Source organism: Papaver somniferum, unplaced genomic scaffold, assembly GCF_003573695.1.
Source record: "Papaver somniferum cultivar HN1 unplaced genomic scaffold, ASM357369v1 unplaced-scaffold_10, whole genome shotgun sequence".
In the NCBI taxonomy this organism is placed as follows: Eukaryota; Viridiplantae; Streptophyta; class Magnoliopsida; order Ranunculales; family Papaveraceae; genus Papaver; species Papaver somniferum.
Genome location: NW_020618825.1, coordinates 9,565,654 through 9,568,664, shown reverse-complemented (window position 1 = coordinate 9,568,664; position 3,011 = coordinate 9,565,654). Strand labels below are relative to the sequence as shown.

The following is a 3,011-nucleotide window of genomic DNA, read 5'->3' as shown; positions in this document are numbered from 1 at the left end:
GTTTGCTTACCCTTCCAATTTAGAAAATTCTATTGTATGCCTGAACGTAAAAGAGACGCACTAGGTAGATTTGTTAAAGAGAAACCTAGTAGTTCGAAGCGTCTCGATTACCTTAATCTAGAAAGTCCGACTTTTTGAAGAGTCTTTTTGAACGTCCTTTGACTGAGGAGAGAATCCTGTTGCTCCGATAGCGCCAGAAATGGAAACTTTGAAAGCTTTGTTGAATCCAACTAGGACTACTCGTCCTTCGTGTATTAAGTTAGCTGAAACGGAGGCACCCTATGAACTGAAACCTGGGACCTTACAGATGCTCCCAATCTTTTTAGGGAAAGAAAATGAAAACCCTTATTACCATGTTAGGGATTTTGAGGAAATTTGTAGTACTCTAAGAATTAGAGGCTTAGATGATGATGCTTTGAAACTTAGGTTATTCCCATTTTCCCTGAAAGATAAGGCCAAGTCGTGGTGTATAGTTTGGACTCCGAGTCAATTGAGACATATGAACAACTTACATCTGCCTTTTTCAATAAGTTTTTCCCTAGGCACAAAACATCGTCTATTAGGACGCAAATATGCACATTTTCACAACAAGAGGGAGAATCTTTATATAGGTATTTGGAAAGGTTCAATGATTTATTATCCCAGTGTCCTCATCATGGTTTAGAAAAGGTTAGGCTAGTTCAGATCCTTTATGAGGGTTTAGATTATTCCACAACGACCATGGTTGAGTCTTATGCACTGGTGGATTTGAAAACCAAACTGTTGATGCGGCGATGGAATTTTTAATGAAATCGCCAAAAAAACCCAGCAATGGGAAAATAGTAGGGCACCCCAGAAAACAATTCTTTTAAGTAGAGGAAACGTTAATAGGGTAGAAGGAGGCTATGAATCAGATGCCAAAATTGCTGCTATAGCAAAAAGGTTAGAAGCCTTAGAAGTGGGCCAGACTAGTGGTAGAGTGGAGCCTTTTTGGGAAGGCCAGAATATTGAAGAGCAGGCCAATGCTCTTTATAATAACACTAGATTTGATAACCGTCAAAGATTGACCCATATTCAGAAACCTATAATCCTGGTTGGAGAAACCATCCGAACCTTTCGTGGTCTAAGGGCCAAAGTCAAGGTCAGTTTAGTAATTCTAATGCTCCCCCAGGTTTTGGCTATACTAAGAATCCTTCAGGACTAGCTCAGTTTCAGAATCAGTCAGATAAGAAAATCCTAAGTTTAGAGGAATCTCTCGCCTTGTTAACTCAGCAAACTGCAAAATTCCAGTTATCCGTAGAACAGAGTCTACAAGCTAGTAACAGGATAGGACAAGAAAATAGTCAGGCTATTTCCGAGTTAAAAACCCAGGTTGGTCTGATAAGTGATTCTTTGAGAGAAAAAGGTAAGTTTCCTAGTCAAACACAACCCAACCCTAGAGGAGTTCATGAATTAGGTGCAAAACCATCGAATCAATTGAATGCTGTTAGAACCCTTAGAAGTGGTAGAGTTGTAGACAATAAGGTAACCATGCCCAATAGTGAACATACTGTAGTTCACCCCTCAGGATCTCACCTCTCAGGACCAGTAGCTGAAGAGACTGATAAAGTTTCTGATGATGTGAATTCGGTTCCTGAAAGGTCTGATTTTAGGCCTAGAGCCCCATTTCCTCAGCTATTAGTACCAACAAAGAAGGAATCGAACTTTATTGACATAGTGGAGGTTTTTAAGCAAGTTACCATAAACCTTTCCTTATTAGATGCAATTAGGCAAATTCCTGCGTATGCCAAGTTCCTTAAGGATATGTGTATGCGAAAGCGAAAACTTAGCGTCCATAAGAAAGAATTTTTAGCTAGTCACGTAAGTTCAATCATTCAGAACACCACAACTCCAAAGTACAAAGACCCAGGTTCTCCTACCATTGCTTGCACAATAGCTAACTTCCGGGTAGAAAAATCTTTACTTGACTTAGGAGCCACTGTGAACTTACTTCCATTCCATGTATACTTACAGCTAGGACTTGGTGAAATGAATCCTACTCAGATGACACTGCAGCTAGCTGATAGATCTGTTAAAATCCCTCGAGGTGTTATCGAGGATGTTCTTATTGAGGTCGACAAGTTTATTTATCCAGTGGATTTCATGGTCCTAGATACCCAACCTGTCCCTGACCCATAGAACCAGATACCTGTGATTTTAGGTCGCCCATTTTTAGCTACGTCTAATGCGATCATTAACTGTCGAAATGGTGCGATGAGTTTATATTTTGGTAATATGACTATGGAGATGAACATTTTTAATGTCAATAAGAAACCTCATGAGCTAGATGACACATGTATTAAGGAGGTGAACATGATAGAAGCCTTAGTTCAGGAGTCATTACCAAACATCTTGTCTGAAGACCCATTAGAAAGTTGTCTATCCCATTTTGGTTTAGATTTTGACGACGATAGCACTATTGAACATGTGAATGCTCTATTATATTCCACCCATGTGTTAGTGATAGACGCATTTATGTGTCTAATATGTCTCAATTGTATGTATTGTTAGTGCTCGATTTTGTATTTATTTTGTTATTTTATGTCTTTGTAGGTATTTATAGAGAAATAAGCTCTTGTAGCAAAAATTGGCTCGAAAAGTGGTGTTTTACACCCCAGGATAAAGTACTAAAGGCACCCCAGAAATGCACCAGAAGCACCCCAAAAATGTGCCGGAGAAACCCCAGAAAAATTACTATTTACGCCCAAAAATTACTATTTGCACCCCATAAGGCAAGTGCTAAAGGAAAACCCGTACAAGATTAGGGGAGGATATCTTCTTCTCAAATTCAAAACCAATTTTGGCGGGAAAACATTTTACTTCACTGGAAGAATTTCGATCGAATGTTTGCAGGAGTTTTTGTGTGATTCAATCGCTGAAACTTCATGGGTAGTTGTGATATGTCCTAACAGAGCTATTATGGGTGTTTGTTTCGATCAAATTTGGCTGGATAACTTGGTTTAATCCAAACAGGGAGTTGGAGGAAAAACGTG

General features: G+C 39.2%; 1 pseudogene; it reads right to left on the bottom strand.

The window, feature by feature from the left end:
• Positions 1-562: 562 nt before the first annotated feature.
• Positions 563-662, bottom strand: LOC113327448 (annotated as a pseudogene).
• Between the last annotated feature and the right edge of the window lie 2,349 nt (positions 663-3,011).